Here is an 18,814-nt window from a genome sequence, read left to right on the forward strand (position 1 = left end):
GCTGAATGGTAGCGGGTGGATGAGAGCTCAGGAGCGAGTGTCGTGAAACCACGTACAGACAAGCGCAGTGTGTGACGCGCGGTGTGCTGGAGCACAGAGCTGAATGGTAGCGGGTGGATGAGAGCTCAGGAGCGAGTGTCGTGAGACCACGTACAGACAAGCGCAGTGTGTGACGCGCAGTGTGCTGGAGCACAGAGCTGAATGGTAGCGGGTGGATAAGAGCTCATGAGCGAGTGTCGTGAGACCACGTACAGACAAGCGCACTGTGAGACGCGTGGTGTGCTTGAGCACAGAGCTGAATGGTAGCGGGTGGATGAGAGCTCAGGAGCGAGTGTCGTGAGACCACGTACAGACAAGCGCAGTGTGTGACGCGCGGTGTGCTGGAGCACAGAGCTGAATGGTAGCGGGTGGATAAGAGCTCATGAGCGAGTGTCGTGAGACCACGTACAGACAAGCGTACTGTGTGACGCGCGGTGTGCTTGAGCACAGAGCTGAATGGTAGCGGGTGGATGAGAGCTCAGGAGCGAGTGTCGTGAGACAACACGTACGTGGTGTACCGGAGGATGCGCTTGTTAACTACATATAACTTCATGTGACAGGGAAACAATCCCGTTCACAGTGAACTTTCTAAATCTGTAGTTCTAGTTATTAAATTAACAAAGTTTCGTTATCTGGGTGTCGTTTCAGAAGGAACTAAGTCGACGGAAGCTCAGTAAAGCTTTGAAACGTAGCAATTCAAATTAATTCAGTTGAATTTATGAAGAATTCTGTCTCGCTCTATATGTCTTGATGTTTTGTTTCATAAAGAAAGTTTTACGTTGAAATGTATGGATCCAGAGATGTTTTGAAAGTAGAAGTTGGAGAAATATTTATTAAAGTACTTGACGTAGTGAAACTAATAGGACTATTTTTCAGTTATCCTTTAATATTCATCAAACAACGTACCTTTCTATTAATTACATATAAGGTTTAAGTTTTAAGTTTCCAATTTCTACCAAAACGTAGTTATGGTTCGGTTAGTTTCAGTGCTAAGAATGGAACTGTAGTAATACAACCAGATTATTATGTTATTTAAAATAAGTTATTTAACAACATGTAAATGTATTATTGTATAGCAGCTGTCCACGCGGATGCATCGCTCACTCAAGTAGGAGAGAGACAGATGTCGAACGCTGCCGAACGCGGAGGCCGATTGTGCCTCTTTGTCGCTCGTTGCGCGCTCTCGCTTGCACTTCAAGCCTTAAATGGAACGCCTCAGAGCGAGGTAACGCCGCATGAGTCATGTTTTTTCATGCGTGCAGCCGGTTCCATCGAATTATTAGACGTTGTCACGTCAAAAACGGGCACAAACTAAGTATAGTTTACTAACTATAGTTTGTGCACGTATCAGCATCTAAACAAACATGCAAACAGGTACTCAATGCATGTCAGTGCGTCTAGTTACAAAACCAAAAAAAAAAAACTCGCATAAATGACACTTCAATTTTCACGAGTGATTTTCTCTCGCACGGAATTGACAAAATATTTATTTTACTGTAGAGCACACAAAAAAACTTGTAATCCAATCACTAGTCGCACGGTTGATCCGGGAATATTTGAAAAAAGAACCGGTTCAAAATAAACCGGTGCAAAAGCCCGGTAAAAATGGCCGGTCGTCAGCTGTCGCTTTTGATCGACGATTCGCGGTTCCACGGTGTGGGGCTTGATTGAGGCGCGCTTCTGTGGTGTTCAAATTTTTCAACATATTATATAAAATAAAACAAAAAAATATTACGGTCAAAATTATCTTGACGACAGATAGCACCGTCAATTATTTATTTTTTTATGGAAAGAAATTAAAATTTATTAAAATAATTTTTTAATTTACGCTTTTTTGGCAGATAATAAGCTAACACACGTTATATAAAAATCTCGGTACTGTGTTACCAAAATTATTGTTTAAAGTCCTTCAGAGGACTTCAACAGGATTTCGCCATCGCAATCGGTCTTGCGCTACGCACTTTTTCACGGACCAGGTTAACCCGATTGTCTTGCTGCACAATGCGTCACCAGGTCTGCTTGGAATGGCTAACTTTCCGCTTGCACTGGGGGTCCTTTCCAGGCAATGTCTCGGGATGTGTCCCTCCTGAAAGTTTGGCCGATTCATGTCCACTTGTGATGCAAAATCTGCTTGTCAATTAGAATTCCCTGCACGCTTTACACACGCTATCGTTGGAGATTTTCTTAGGTCAGAAAATGCTAAGCATTCGCCGGAAAAAAATGAAATATAAATAGCTTGATACAAGTTTTCTTGCACGACAATTGCAGCTTTACGAAAATCTAAAGAAGTATTTGCAGGTCCTGTCTCGGCCACAAAATACCATAAATATTGTTTATTAATAATCTGATATACTACAAATTAAAAAAAAAAAAAATTTGAGAGCCACCGCCCCAATATCAACAAGACAGGAGGCATCGGATAGCCAGCCTTTACATCACTGTCATGCCCTCGAAATCAAATTGAAAACGACAGAAAATACACATTACAATAAATAATTTACAACATTTAAACGTAGCGAAGTGATTTAGGTTGCCTGCACGTAGCGTACATCTTGCTTTAAAGATCTTTAGAACCGAATGGCAAGTTCATGGTGGACCAGATGATAAGCGGTTACCTTTGTCATGGACATTTACAAATAACTAGTGGTCCCCGGTAGTCGAAACTCGACTATAATTAATTGAAATTATCTATTATGATTCTATTGTCAAAGACTATTAAAGTTTTATAATCACAGATTTCGCTAACACTGCACTTTAGACTTAGAAATATTAATAAAGACAAACAATATTTAATCTATTCTCAATTTGATCACAGACTATAAGCAATAAGATTTTTTTTACAATAAACACAAATAGTATGCATGTGTGTGTGTGTGTGTATCAAATTTATAGTAGTGTGTGTAATGTTTTTATGTATTGATTTAATTCTTTTTTTATGCATAATTAAAAATTAACATTCTGCACTCCTTATCTATATTCTCTATGAGTTTGGGAAATTTCATACTCCTCCGTCCACGCAATTTTCATAAAAAGGAGTACAACGTTTTTGCTTCACGTATTAATATATAGATATCAGGAGCACATCTTAACTGCTGTATATAGCTGAAGGCTATTATTAAATCTAAGCATTGTAGGAAGTCAAGTCGTGGCCTTTAGGAAACAGTGGAAGGGAGTTCATAAGAACCTGATGCTACGTTGGATGACCTTGTTTCTTCGGAACAAAAGGAAGATCTTTCACCAAGCGGCGACATTGTTCAATAGGCCAACGGTCCAAATGTTATTGTTCGAAGTTGTGTGTATGCAAAATTATCTTGGAATTGTCGTTTGTAAGATTCAGGCATCTTTCAAATTATATATTGTGTTCTATGATAGCTTATTGCCAAACTATGATTAAGATTTTTTTTGTTACTTATATGTGTGGACGAGCTCACAGCCCATCTTGTGTTAAGTGGTTACTGGAGCCCATAGACATCTGCGACGTAAATGCGCCACCCACCTTGAGATATAAGTTCTAAGGTCTAAAGTGTAGTTACAACGGCTGCCCTACTCTTCAAACCGAAACTCATTACTGCTTCACGGCAGAAATAGGCAGGGTTGTGGTGGTACCTACCCGCGCGGTCTCACAAGAGGTCCTACCACTAATACCAGTAATATTGTAAACTGGATCTGTAGTAGTTAAAGAAAACCTTTAACGGAATTTCGTGTATTTAAAATCTCACCCAAAGCTTCGATTGTAAGAGTCCGATTTCGAAACAGAATAATCTAATATTAAATTAGAAAAACGAAAACATTTTTCTGAACACCTCGATTTTTCAACGTTTCATATTTATCTTGAATATTTTCTGGGATAACTCAGAAGCCGACGCGAGGCGCCCTTTCAAGACAGAGATGTACTTGAGGGCTTAAAACGGGTCTTAATTTTTTACAAAACAAATATATTTATTTATTTCTTAACTGGTATTATAGCTATAAAGACGACGAATGCTCACTTTTTTACTTCGCGCGAGGTGGTCGTCATAGAGTATGGATATAGGCAATAATAATGACACATTTTACTGGTGGTAGGACCTCTTGGGAGTCCGCGTGGCTTGGTACCACCACCCCGCCTATTTCTGCCGTGAAGCAGCAATCCGTTTCGGTTTGAAGGGTGGGGTAGCCGTTGTAACTATATTGAGATCTTAGAACTTATATCTGAAGGTAGGTGGCGCATTTACGTTGTAGATGTCTATCGGCTCCAGTAGCCACTTAACACCAGGTGGGCTGTGAGCTCGTCCACCCATCTAAGCAATAAAAATAATAATAAAAAACATTCAAGTTACTGTTTACCGGTGAGGGCTTTATCAAATTTACTTTGACGAAGGACATGTTGTAGTCTGGTGAATCAGCAGAACTGACCTTCTTAGGTACGTTCATTTATTGCTGTCGGCATAAACTTTCAATAAAATTTTGATCGACTCTTCTGAATTCATTTGAAATAAATAGTTAAATTTAGGAACCAGTGATCCATTATAAATTTTGAATGATTTGCTATTCATATTTTAATAGCCTCCATTGTTATTTCACCTAATTCGGCCCTGCGTTTACATGTTTGAAAGGATTTCGAACTTCGGCTTACAAGAATTTAGGACGTACTTCTAAAACATTCTTACTTAATATCGTTAAAAAACCTTATCGTTGTTGTTACAGTTTATATTTAAAGTTTATTTTGTGGTACCAAACAAGTATGTGAGGTATTCAGGACGGCTGAGAATTCGGGTCGGTTTATTTTTGGGGTTTAAGCGGTTTCAAGTAAAATTAGTCTAATGATTCGACAATAGCTTGAATATGGGTCATACACATACATAAGTTCAGGGTGTATGTTGTTTAAAAAGAATGGATTTTATTCAAATTAAATTATATCGGGACATGAATTACAGTTACCATTTTAAATACAAATGATAATCAAGCAAAAAATTATTAAATTACCTTTGTAACTTATTTTTTAGTTTCCTATTATCCCTTTCTGTGGACTGTTCGCAAAGGCAGTTGCTACATTTCGATATCATTTATTGTTGTTTGGTGTGAGTTATCGTATAATAAAATGCAAATATATCTTTAGTATATATGTCAAATATTTAAAAATATGCATATAATTATTATAAATAGATTAATTTATAATAAAATTTTAAATAAACATTTAGTTACACGCAACCGCATCACTTCTGTGGACTTAAAATTTCGCCAAAAAAATCAATATCTACTAAAAGTACTACTCACCACATTTTTTTTATACTGGCCACATTATAAAGCTAGCATTGGCCATTTTGGATACAGCTACTGAGCGTTGGCGATCGTTCGGAATATTTTTTATAAATTCAGTGGTGATTTCGTAAAAGATCGGTAGAACTTTTCTGTTCCTGATATATTTCGGTAAGTAATTATTGATTTCAACAATTATCACGTAGCCGTATGGCCGTTCATGGAGTAATTTCGGAAATGTTTTTGTCTTATTTTCTAACCTTAAAAACTAAAAGAGCATTGTGATTTTTTTATTGAATGTCCTTTCTGTGGACCCCTTTTATGTGGACTTGAATGTCCACGCGAAAGACAATGTCTGCAGAAAATATCACATTATTGATTTCAAAACTAAAACACTGTCTTACTTATCTCTTAACTAGATGACGTTGACTCCTTTGGTCGTGCATTCTATTAAATCTACATAACATGAATTTTAAAAGAGGTTGTCTTGTATTTTGGCCAATGCCTACATGAAAGAAAGTGTCCACAGAAAATCGTTCTTAAGTTTTCCAACTGATTCAGCAGCTTGTTTGTAAACGTGAACAATGTGCATTGTGTATCATCGGTAGCTGATTTATATCCCCTGCTAGACCTCTGCTCCAAGACCGTGGAAAAAGCCGCTGCCGTATACGAAGGCGGGAACGGAAACCGCACCCCCGCCCCCGCTCGTGACACGCCCCGCGCCCCAGCCCCTGCTCGCACCTCGCCCCGCGCCCGCGTTCCGTCCCCCGCAACCCTCTGCCGTCAACGACTTCGCGCTCGTGCGTGACTTCGTCACTGCGGTGAACTTCGACCGTCTGCGATCGTTCGCAGACGCGATACGTAGGTCGGTAACCCCCGAACAGCGGCTCGCGGCCGCATTCGATCACATGGACGTCTACGAGTCCGTGTCGCGTACGTTATAAAAATCTTTACCGGTAACCAATGGCGCAAAAAGGTAGAGAAAAACCGTATTCCCTTACGTTAGCATTCTATAATGCTAACGGACTCGCGCGGCAACGCGATCAAATTTTTGAATTCCTCCGCGATAATCTTGTAGATATTCTATTAGTGCAGGAAACTTGTCTGAAGCCCTCGCGTCGCGACCCGAAAGTCGCGAATTACGTCATGGTTAGGAATGACAGACTCACCGCCTCCAAAGGCGGGACTGCCATTTACTATAGGCGGGCCCTGCACGTTGTCCCTCTCGATACTCCCTCGCTCTCACATATCGAGGCGTCAGTGTGCCGTATCTCGCTGACGGGACACCAGCCGATCGTCATCGCATCCGTTTATCTCCCCCCGGACAAGCCCCTCCTGAGCCGTGACATCGAGTCACTGTTCGGCATGGGAGACTCCGTCATCCTGGCAGGCGATTTAAATTGCCACCACACTAGGTGGAACTGCCATCGTACAAACGTTAACGGTAGGCGTCTCGACGCGTTTATAGACGACCTCACCTTTGAAATAGTCGGTCCCCCAACTTCAACATGTTATCCGTATAACATCGCGCTCCGTCCGAGCACTATAGACCTGGCATTGCTTAGGAACGTAACTCTGCGCTTGCGTTCCATCGAAGCAATGTCAGAGCTCGACTCAGACCACCGACCTGTCGTTATGCAGCTCGGTCGCCCTCACAACCCAGTCACTGTTACGAGGACCATGGTGGATTGGAATAAGCTGGGCACGTGCCTAGCCGACGCCGCTCCGCCAATCCTCCCTTACGGCCCGGATTCGAATCCATCCCCCGAGGACACCGTCGAATCCATAAACATCATTACCGATCACATCTCTTCCGCGATCATTAGATCTTCAAAAGAAGTCGATGTGGAGGACAGTTTCCACCGCATCAGACTGTCCCCCGATCTTAGGAATCTCTTAAGAGTTAGGAACGCGGCAATCCGGGCCTACGATCGTCTTCCCACGCCTTCAAACCGGATTCAGATGCGTCGTCTACAACGCGAAGTCCACTCCCGCTTAAGCGACGCGCGTAACGATAATTGGCATAGTTATTTAGAACAACTCGCGCCCTCCCACCAAGCATACTGGCGACTAGCTAGGACTCTCAAATCCGAAACTACCGCTACTATGCCTCCCCTCGTACGCCCTTCAGGCCAACCACCGGCATTCGATGACGATGACAAGGCTGAGCTGCTGGCCGATGCACTGCAAGAACAGTGCACCACCAGCACTCAACACGCGGACCCCGAACACACCGAGTTAGTCGACAGGGAGGTCGAGCGCAGAGCTTCCCTGCCGCCCTCGGACGCGTTACCCCCCATTACTACTGACGAAGTTAGAGACGCGATCCACAACCTCCAACCTAGGAAGGCACCCGGCTCCGACGGCATCCATAACCGCGCGCTAAAACTCTTGCCAGTCCAACTGATAGCAATGTTGGCTACAATTTTAAATGCCGCTATGACGCACTGCATCTTTCCCGCGGTGTGGAAAGAAGCGAACGTTATCGGTATACATAAGCCGGGCAAACCGACAAACGAAACTTCTAGTTACCGTCCGATTAGTCTCCTCTCGACGATAGGAAAAATTTACGAACGGCTCCTTAGGAAACGCCTCTGGGATTTTGTTACCGCGAACAAAATTCTCATAGACGAACAGTTCGGATTCCGCTCTAAACACTCGTGCGTACAACAAGTGCACCGCCTCACGGAGCACATTCTGATAGGACTAAATAGGCGTAAACAAATCCCGACCGGCGCCCTCTTCTTCGACATCGCGAAGGCGTTCGACAAAGTCTGGCACAACGGTTTAATTTACAAACTGTACAACATGGGAGTGCCAGACAGACTCGTGCTCATCATACGAGACTTCTTGTCGAACCGTTCGTTTCGATATCGAGTAGAGGGAACTCGTTCTCGTCCCCGTCAACTGACTGCCGGAGTCCCGCAAGGCTCCGCGCTCTCCCCGTTATTATTTAGTTTGTATATCAATGATATACCCCGGTCTCCGGAGACCCATCTAGCGCTCTTCGCCGATGACACGGCTATCTACTACTCGTGTAGGAAGATGTCGCTGCTTCATCGGCGACTCCAGATCGCAGTAGCCACCATGGGACAGTGGTTCCGGAAGTGGCGAATAGACATCAACCCCACGAAAAGCGCAGCGGTGCTCTTCAAAAGGGGTCGCCCTCCGAACATCACTTCGAGCATCCCACTCCGTAGTAGGCGCGCAAACACCTCCGCCGTTAGTCCCATCACTCTCTTTGGCCAGCCCATACCGTGGGTCTCGAAGGTCAAATATCTAGGCGTCACCCTCGACAGAGGGATGACATTCCGTCCCCATATAAAAACGGTACGCGACCGCGCCGCGTTTATTCTAGGACGACTCTATCCAATGCTTTGTAGTCGAAGCAAACTGTCCCTCCGCAATAAGGTAACTCTCTACAAAACTTGTATACGCCCCGTCATGACGTATGCAAGCGTAGTGTTCGCTCACTCAGCCCGCACCCACTTGAAATCCCTTCAGGTTATTCAATCACGATTCTGCAGGATAGCCGTCGGAGCACCATGGTTCCTTAGGAATGTGGATCTCCACGATGACCTGGAGCTCGACTCTCTTAGTAAGTATCTACAGTCGGCATCACTGCGCCATTTTGAGAAGGCGGCACGACATGAGAACCCTCTCATCGTAGCCGCTGGAAATTACATACCCGACCCAGTAGACCGAATGGTAAACCGTCGACGTCGCCCAAAGCACGTCATTACGGATCCTCCTGATCCATTAACGGTGCTTTTAGGCACCACAAGCACCGGTCACCGTCCTCGTCGAACCCGTCGCTTGCGACGAAGGGCTCGACGAGCGAACTAACCCATAGACACAGCCCACTGAGTTTCTCGCCGGATCTTCTCAGTGGGTCGCGTTTCCGATCCGGTGGTAGATTCTGCGAAGCACTGCTCTTGCTAGGGTCAGTGTTAGCAACTCTCCGGTTGAGCCCCGCGAGCTCACCTACTAACGTTAGGGCGAAGCTGAAATAGCCTCTCAAGGCTATCAGCATAGGTAGGGAAAAAAAAAAAAAAAAAAAAAAAAAAAAACTCCAAGACACGCTTCTTGCGTATAAACTAAAAGGGTTTGGCTTATTTGTATCTATTGCATGGTATGGTAGGTAGAAGTAAATATAGTTTAATTTGTTCCAGCTACATGATGCCACGTTCAAGTAGATCTAGGTTACAACTGAGTGAAGAACAAAAGAAAAAACGTAGGCGTGAGCAAAAAAAACTAAGTATGCGCAGAGCTAGATCAAAGTTAGATTCTGTTGCTCTTGAAGAAAGACGCAAAAAGGACCGAGAAAGGTATCATCGTAAAAAAGAAGAGGGGCTGATTAAGACCATTAAAGACTTGAAACCCCGAGACCAGCGACGATTACGGAAAATGTGGCGAGAGAAAGCAAAACTTAGACGTGAGAAAGAGAAAATAAAAAGAACGACTGAGCAAATGTTTCACGAAAATACGCCCCCTTCAAGTCCACAACCATCATCTTCAAGTTCATCTTTTTCACGAATTCGGTCAGGAAAAGCAGTAGGTGCACGGAATAAACGAAGATTGAAGGCTAAAAATGAATATTTAATAAATAGATTAATTGTTTTAGAACGAAAGCTAGCTAAATACAGAATGCGTCTACACAGAATTAAAAAAGGACAGAAACGAGGTAACACTGTACTAGTCAAACGAAAAATACATGACTTTTTTATTGACGATGAGCATAGCAGACTCACAGCAGGCAAAAAAGAGACTATCACACGACGTAAAGTAAAAAAGCAAATACGTCTGTTGAATGACACAATTCTCAATCTACACAAGATATTTAACAATAAGACGGGTTTAAACATATCATATGAGACATTTCGTAGACATCGTCCTTTTTGGGTGATATTTCCTAAAACAACTTCTAGAAATACCTGTTTGTGTCGTCAACATGCCAATAACAATTACATTGCTAGCGCTCTACATCAAGCTAAGATAATATCATTTTCTAACGCCACTGATGTTGCCAGGTCGCTTTGCTGTGATAACATTCTGAGGGTTTCTTGTCTTGAACGAACATGTACCCTATGTTTTGAAAAAACTTTTGACTATACGGTCATCAATGGGAATGACACGATTCTTTACCAAAGATGGGTCACTAAGAAAGTGCCCCAAATAATTAAAGGCAATGAAAAATTATGTCAAAAAACACTCAAAGAATGCGTCAGAACTTCTCATCAATTACTTGTTAATAAATTTAATATAAGTTTGTCGACATTTATGCAACATCTTGCAAATATAATGAACCAATACAAGGCTATTCGATATATTAAACAAAACTTATCGCCATCACAAAGTTTACTGCATATTGATTTTTCAGAAAATTATTCCTGCAAATATGGATCAGAAGTTCAGTCAGCCCACTTTGGTGGATCCAAATCACAACTCTCGTTACACACTTGCGTTTATTATTCTGTTGATTCTCAGCCACCAACAAACCTTATAAAAACAACATCCATTTGCACTGTCTCGGAGAACTTACGACACGATCCTGTACTCATTTGCGCCCACTTGAAACCCGTAATTGAAAAAATTAAATTGATTACACCAGATTTGACAGAGCTGCATATATTAAGTGATGGACCTGCTACTCAATATCGTAATAAAACAATGTTCCATATGTTAGCAAACTATGTGAGCAAAATTTCAAATGTAGAAACTATTGTGTGGCATTTCAGTGAGGCTGGACATGGCAAAGGTGCTCCTGATGGCGTAGGTGGCTGTGTAAAACGCACATGTGACAAGGCTGTTGCAAATGGCCAAGACATATCAGGTATTGACAGTTTTGTTGATTGCGTAAAAGTCACCTGTAAAGGCATTGACATTATTCGTATTAATAATGATGTATCTGATATACAAAAAATTGCCGATGCTAACAAAGTACGCCCCTTCAAAGGGACCTTAAAAATTCACCAGATCACATGGAGCTCAAAATCTCGTAACATTATTCACTGCAGGCGACTAAGTTGCTTATTGTGTGCACCTCACATTAGGTGTACACATTTTGAAATTGGGCAAATTCAGATTGAATATATTTCACGAGATACAAAAGAATCTTCGCCTACGATATCATCATCTATTTTATCAAGGACGGGTACCCCCAGACCAGTATCTTCTATTGATACTGCATCAGCGTCAACCGTCACTGGACCAAGAACACCATCTCCGCTCGAATCGTTTTTAAACACACCGTCTCCTGAATTAACAACGAGAATAGTCCGTCAACCACTAACCCCACGGAAGCAAAATATAGTATATACTGACTCAGATGACTCAGCAACCCCCAAAAAATCCAGATTCCATACATTCTTTGATACCAGCGACACGGAGGACTCAATTCCATCCCCAAAAAAAGTTAAGTGTCAGTCGCTTTTTGATTATAGCGATGAAGAAAATTTTTAGTGTTTTTTATTTTAATATTAATAAACTACTGTTTAGACATAAGTATATTTTTTCAATTTTGATTCTTTTCTAAAAAATTAAAAACCCTCTATTTCAGCAAAACCTGAAAAACGATCTCGTTTTATATTATAATTTAGATACTATGATTAATAACTAATAAATGAAACTGATTTTGTAAAAATACGAACGATGTTTTTTTTTCCAAAAATTTTACCTTGTTTTGTGTATGACCCATATAATAGACATGATGTATATTAAAACAATCATTATGGATTTTTAATATTTTATCACGTTTTTGAAGTGAAACTTCTTTAGAATCGTTGTGATTTCAAGCCGGATGCAACGGAAAAAACGACAGGTAAGAGACACAAATACAAAAATGAGTAGGATGAAGCCAGCAAAGAATGAGACAGAAATATACATACTATTTTAATTGTAATTATCCTACCCTTGTTATATATATTCATCTCATTCTTTTGTCGATTTACTACCCCGGTCTCCGGAGACCCATCTGGCGCTCTTCGCCGATGACACCGCCATCTACTACTCGTGTAGGAAGAAGGCGTTGCTTCATCGACGACTTCAGACCGCAGCTACCACCATGGGACAGTGGTTCCGGAAGTGGCGCATCGACATCAACCCCACGAAAAGCACAGCGGTGCTCTTCAAAAGGGGTCGCCCTCCGAACACCACGCTGAGCATCCCCCTCCCGACTAGGCGCGTCAATAACCCCGCCCCCGCCGTTCGCCCAATCACGATGTTCGACCAGCCCATACCGTGGGCCCCGAAGGTCAAATATTTAGGCGTCACCCTCGACAGTAGGATGACATTCCGCCCCCACATCAAGACGGTACGCGACCGTGCCGCCTTCATTCTAGGACGTCTCTACCCGATGATATGTAGGCGAAGTAAAATGTCCCTTAGAAATAAGGTGACACTCTACAAAACTTGCATACGCCCCGTCATGACCTATGCAAGTGTAGTGTTCGCTCACGCGGCCCGCATACACTTAAAATCATTCCAAGTCATTCAATCCCGTTTTTGCAGGATAGCCGTCGGAGCCCCGTGGTTCGTCAGGAACGTCGACCTCCATGACGACCTGAACTTAGAGTCCACCAGTAAGTATATGCAGTCGGCGTCAATGCGCCACTTCGATAAAGCGGCACGACACGAGAACCCTCTCATCGTGGCCGCCGGTAACTACATTCCCGATCCTGCGGACAGTATGGAAAGCAGTCGACGTCGCCCAAAACACGTCATCTCGGATCCTCCCGATCCACTAACGGTGCTTCTAGGTACTTCAAGCACCGGTCACCGTTCTCGTCGAATCCGTCGCTTGCGACGAAGGGCTCGACGAGTAAATTAACTCCCAGACACAGCCCACTGAGTTTCTCGCCGGATCTTCTCAGTGGGTCGCGTTTCCGATCCGGTGGTAGATTCTGCGAAGCACGGCTCTTGCTAGGGTTCGTGTTAGCAACGTCATCAGGTTTGAGCCCCGTGAGCTCACCTACAAAAGTTAGGGTTACGCTGACATAGCCTCTCAAGGCTCTCCTCAGCTTAGGTAGGAAAAAAAAAAAAAAAAAAAAAAAAAAAAAAAGTCGATTTACTGAAGTTTCACTTCTATCGTGTGTGAATCGCACACACACATTTTTTTTTTTTTAAATCGAGTGTCCTTAGATCAGGTACATACAGTACCAGGCAACAAATATTGCACACCGATCTTTAGAAAGAGACATTTGTTTAATTTGTTGTATAGCTTTACCTGTGTGCGACGAAAGACTAACGATCCGGTATCTATGGAGACTAAATGTCAATTATGTAATGTGCGACAGAAAAGCTAACCGTTTCTTTTCCACGGTCGATGTGCAATATTTATTGCCGGGTACTGTACAAGATTTCAGGATAATTTTGTTTCAAAACAATAAGAAACTGTTTAAGAAATTAAGCATTCAACTATATCGCCACTTGAACTTGAGCTAACGTGAACTAAAAATATTTTTAATAATTGCGAGAATGTCAAAAATATACATCATAAATGACTCTACATCGCTTTTGTTTATAAGATATTCAGTTAACAAACAAACTAGATCATCTATATATTAATAAGTGAAGCAAAAAACTTTGTATCCCTTTTTACGAAAATTGCACGGACGGCTAGTATGAAATTTTCTACACTTATAGAGAATATAGAGAAGAAGTGCACAATGCTAATATTTTTTTAGAATAATGCATAAAAGATACATTAAATCAATAAAGAAAACATTACACACACTACATACCATGTATTTGACGCACACACGCATGCATACTATTTATTGTCAAACTTTTGTTCTTGACGTCTCTGGTCAAATTGAGAATAGATTAAATATTGTTTGTCTTTATTAATATTTTTTTATAGTGTAGTCTTGGCGAAATTTGTGATTATATAAGTATAAAATACAATCATAATAGTGTACAAACTTACAATTCCAATTAATTATAGTTGACTTTCGACTACTGCGGGACCTCTAGTTTATTTAAAATGAAATATCTATCTTGATGCATCGGAGTATTTGTCCGTAGCGGGACGTCAAAATTCATAAAACTCTACTTTGTAGACGTTGAAAAATAGAGATACGATTCCATACGAGAACTGCCTCTAGGTTATTTATATCTCGTGCTCACTATTTATCATTTGTCTAGTTTGACGTCCAACTTTTAAGTTCGGGAACGTCCGTATGTATCGGCGGAATACTGGACTGGTATATTTGGAAAATGCAGCGTATGTCTTATTTATTGCATGCGCTGTGGAGCATTCGTCTGTTGTATCACACAAAAATGAAACTCGCAAAATTATAATTTGCGTAATTACTGGTGGTAGGATCTCTTGTGAGTCCGCGTGGGTAGGTACCACTACCCTATTTGTTTTACCCGAAGGAGACCTAACAACTCAAGAGTAATTGCTTCGCGAATGAATCTACTACCGGATCGGAATCGCGACCCACTGAGAAGATCCGGCGAGAAACTAAGCGGGCTGATGCATGAGTTAGGCTGCACGTCGACCTCTTTGTCGAGTTCGACGAGTACGGTTACCAGGGACCCTATTTCTGCCATGAAGCAGTAATGCGTTTCGGTTTGAAGGGTCGGGCAGCCGTTGTAATTAAACTGAGATCTCAGAACTCATATCTCAAGATGGGTGGCGGCATTTACGTTGTAGATGTCTATGTGGTCCGGTAATCACTTAACACCACTTAGCTGCTTGGATATTAGATGTATATGTGTCCACATACACAGAACAATAACTAGCCAGCAATGTAACACAAATGCACAATATGCGACAAATAGCCGAGAGATTACCATTGAAACCGATCCAATCAATCTAAAGACGCTAAATCGTCAGCAATTACAATATACATTGATACGTAGCTGAATGGTATTGGATGACAGTCGAGAGCGGTTGTATTGTAACGGCCAATTCAAGGGGAATCGCCTCACGAGCCGACACGTGCCTCGTGTGCTGAATACGCAACGAGATGTGGAGCATGTGTGTGTGACGTCAGCGTTACATGAATCTTCGCACGCTATTCCGTTGGAACGTTTCATTGGTTATTTTACGGTACGTAGAGTTATGAGTAAATACTTTCTCGGATTCGTGTCGTATTTATTGCGAGACTTGTGATTTTTTTACGTTTTGAATAATATTGTATTTTAAGTTAGCATCGTTGGATAATACTCGCGTTGATTCGAAATATACCAACCATAATACATTATTTATACGTAGATTGGTTAAGGTATCTGGTATAACCTTTGATGGTGTTACCACAATTTTACCTTCAAAAATTATTCTCCCGTCGATTTTATGTCGAAATAAATGGGATCTGATATTTATTTTTATAAATTTCTATACGTAATTGATATGTTAAAACGATTTAATTAAATTGTCACAGATTATATACATTCTAATGCAGCAGTTTCAAATAAGATGGTAATATTTTCCATTTGGAACTAAATGGCGTTTTCAAAATTCGAATTAAAAAAATGTTTTTTTTACTTAGACAGTAAGAAATCAATAGGTTCATTTAAATCTTGCGATCCGGTTGCTGCAATTAATGATGATTAGATTATGATGATGATGACGAAATGATTTATAATGACGACTTTGTTGTATCTGCCACGTTAAGCAACACGGAAAAGAACATGTGGATATATCGATCGGATTAAAATACGTAAAAAGCTTTAACCAGCGAACCCGTACTGATCTTAGATGTCTCAAAAATACCGCTAAAGCCACAACCTTTGCCCAGTTTCGGGATTATCGCGTAAAAGGCAAACTGAATGCCAACTATAAGATGCACGACTGGACATCTGCGACTAAAAAAACCCAATAAACCATTTCAAACAAGGCTATACGCTCCAATTGGTTTAGGAAACGGATTGAGCCGGTTGGATAAGTCGATTCCACGCCGTCACACGGATAAAAAGGATGTGTCACGTACAATGGGGAAAATGGAAAAAAAGACAGTTTGCATTGACAGAAACTGTTTTGGTTTTACTATCATATCTTGGTGGACAATGTTAAAAACAATGTTAGGCTCTGGTTAATGCTATTGCCGGTGCTGGTGGGAATATTTTGTGGCAATTATGACCCCCCATTCAGACTAATAAGCGCCCAAAACACGTCATTTCGGATCCTCCCGATCCACTAACGATGCTTTAGGTACCACAAGCACCGGTCATCTTTGTCGTCGAACCCATCGCTTGCGACGAAGGGCTCGGCGAGTAAATTAACCCACAGACACAGCCCAGTGAGTTTCTTGCTGGATTTTCTCAGTGGGTCGCTTTTACGATCCGGTGGTAGATTCTGCGAAGCACGGCTCTTGCTAGGGTTCGTGTTAGCAACAACGTCAGGTTTGAGCCCCGTGAGCTCACCTACTAGACCATCAGCTTAGGTAGGAAAAAAAAACTAACAAGGTTTCTTTGAAACATCAAACGGACAATAACAAAAGAATTAGATAATATGTTAGGCACATTGTAAACAGTCTTGGGATGAGCAAGCAAAATTCCAATGAAACTGTACATGAAATATTTAAACAAACAAATTCTCCTTACTGAGTTCCAGTATTATTAGGGGTACATAAAGTATTCTCCAACATTCAGCTTCTATCGTGCGCTCATTTGTAAGCAGATCTCATCCCAGGTGATATACTGTAACGCAGCATCGAAGCTACGCGCTGCATTCATAAATATTAATCTAGTGAACGAAGCTGTGTGATCTCTCTTCTTCGGTGTTTTAAGAGCGCTGCGTTATCGACCTAGTTTTAAGAGGAGTCGTATATGGCGTTACCATTATTTGTTGTCTCGTTTTCTTGATAGTCTCGCGTTGATTAGCCCTGACTACAATACGATGAATTTGAGTCACTAACAAAGGTTTTTTTTTACTGTTTAGATGGGTGGACGAGCTCACAGCTGGTTTAATTTAATAGGTTAAAAATTTAAACATGGATCAAATGAAATTACAACATAACTAAAGCTAGCTTCGTAAAGCCAAAAAAAACAAAAAAACAAATTAATGAAGTTTTTTTTTTATTGCCCTTGTAGGCAGACCAGTATACAGCCCACTTGATGGGGAATGGTTACCGTCGCTCTTGGACTTCAGCAAGAGAAAGAGCCAAGTCTATCGCTATTTGCCTATTTTTTGTTGTTGTTGCTTAAATGAGTGGACGAGCTTACAGCCCAACTGGTTGTTAAGTGGTCACTGGAGCCCATAGACATCTAAAACGTAAATGCGCCACCCACATTGAGATATAAGTTCTAAGGTTTCAGTATAGTTACAACGGCTACCCCACCCTTCAAGCCGAAACGCATTATTGCTTCACGGCAGAAATAGGCAGGGTGGTGGTACCTACCCGTGCGGACTCACAAGACGTCCTACCACCAGTCAAAAGCGTTCAAGAGTGTTCGCGTCTAGTTTATGGCTTTGGTACTAGTTGGTAGCGGTTCTGTGATGACCCTGGTTTCTTTGACGGATTGTATGCTAGTCTACCTTATCAGGCAATAAATAAGTAGGCCGAGAGAAATTTAGGATCGTAAAATGTATTTTGTCTCTTAATCGTTTGAAGTCAAACGCTATATATATATAATACTTTTTTAAACTAACCTCCTGATTGGATGAGTCTTTGAAATTATGAAAGAAACTCAGAATTAGGTATGATGCAAGATATTCGGAGAGTAATGAGCTTATGAATTGTTTTAAAGAAAATAATTGTTTTTTTTCAATCATGTCCCACATAGATAAGGTGTAAAGGTAGAGTCAATAGTCTAGAGTAGCATCATTCTGTTTCGTGCGGTGGATGACAAAAATATTCAAGAAGCATATCGCGATTGTAAGCAACCGTTTACGTATTGCAAACGCAGCCTGATGAGTACCACTACCTATTTAGACGCGGTATAACAATTGCTGCCTCTTTGACGAGAGGTATTTTGCAATTTAGATTCGCATTGCGTTGCCATTGCGATATCTATAGGCTCCGTAAGCATTTGATGGGTTGTAAGCGCTTTTGCGCATCGATAGTAATAAAAATTAATAAACAGAAAAGTGGTACAGTAAGGTTCATCCATACTAATATTATAAAGAGGATAGATTTGTTTGTTTGTATTGAATAGGCTCCGAAACTACTGAACCGATTTGAAAAATTCTTTCACTGTTTGGAAGCTACACTGTTCCCGAGTGACATAGGCCATAATCTTTTTTAATATAATATTATAAAGAGGAAAGATTTGTTTGTTTGTTTGTATTGAATAGGCTCCGAAACTACTGAACCGATTTGAAAAATTCTTTCACTGCTTGGAAGCTACACTATTCCCGAGTGACATAGGCCATAATCTTTTTTGAAAATAAATAGGGATCTTTACTATTGTAAAACTCCAATAATGTAAAACTAAAATATTCTTTACATCGCGTGCCCTGCGAAAACTATTGATGATATAATAAAATAATGTACTACGACTTTGTAGAACACATTATTAATTACAAAAAGTGTCGCGACAGGATATGTCTAATTATTATAGTTATGTCGCAATAAGTGTTCTTTTATTT

The 18,814-nt window shown here is 41.3% G+C and overlaps 1 protein-coding gene across 2 annotated transcripts in view; it reads right to left on the reverse strand.

The window, feature by feature from the left end:
• The window catches only part of LOC101737333 (hemicentin-1), a 421,872-nt gene that overhangs the window by 81,280 nt on the left and 321,778 nt on the right, over positions 1-18,814 (reverse strand). The window lies entirely within an intron of this gene.

The sequence above is a fragment of the Bombyx mori genome, chromosome 24 (assembly GCF_030269925.1).
Source record: "Bombyx mori chromosome 24, ASM3026992v2".
NCBI lineage: Eukaryota > Metazoa > Arthropoda > Insecta > Lepidoptera > Bombycidae > Bombyx > Bombyx mori.